At 27.7% G+C, this 599-nt stretch overlaps 1 protein-coding gene across 5 annotated transcripts in view; it reads left to right on the forward strand.

Moving 5' to 3' along the window:
• The window catches only part of LOC106874293 (FGGY carbohydrate kinase domain-containing protein), a 99,883-nt gene that overhangs the window by 56,604 nt on the left and 42,680 nt on the right, over window positions 1–599 (forward strand). The gene's annotated exons all lie outside the window — the stretch shown is intronic.

Consider the following 599-nt stretch of genomic DNA (forward strand, 5'->3'; position numbering starts at 1 on the left):
TCAAGTAAAGTAAATAATAAGAAACTTTTTACTTAAAATATTTGCAGCTAAAATTATAATTTGAATATTAAAAATTATTTTATTATAGTTTACAAATAACACTATACTTATTTAAGTAGAATTTGGCTGACTTACTACCTTAAATACAGAAAAAAAGTGACTAATTAGACAAACTTGCAAATTAGCTGAGCAGCTTTGTACAATAAATTTAAAAGATGGTAACTGTAAAGAGTGATAAATTAGAAGAACTGGCATTCTTTGCTGCAATATTTTAAGTAAAAAGTTTCTTATTCTTTACTTTACTTGAAGTAATAGTTTGTCCTATACTTTTACAGATGTAACAACTTGTCCTGTACTTTGCCAGGTTTATAATCTTAAGAATATTATTTTTCATGCTCGTATTTTTCTATGTAATCTCCACACATGTACATATCCATTTCCATAACTATGGATACATATGTGTGCAAACATCCAAGAACCTGTGGCTTCCTACATAATCTCTCATATATACCTATATAAATGTGCATATATGCATTCATAACATACTCATATCTATATAAGCCTGTATATACACACACACACACACACACACACACACA

Source organism: Octopus bimaculoides, chromosome 9 (genome assembly GCF_001194135.2).
Source record: "Octopus bimaculoides isolate UCB-OBI-ISO-001 chromosome 9, ASM119413v2, whole genome shotgun sequence".
NCBI classification, from domain to species: Eukaryota; Metazoa; Mollusca; class Cephalopoda; order Octopoda; family Octopodidae; genus Octopus; species Octopus bimaculoides.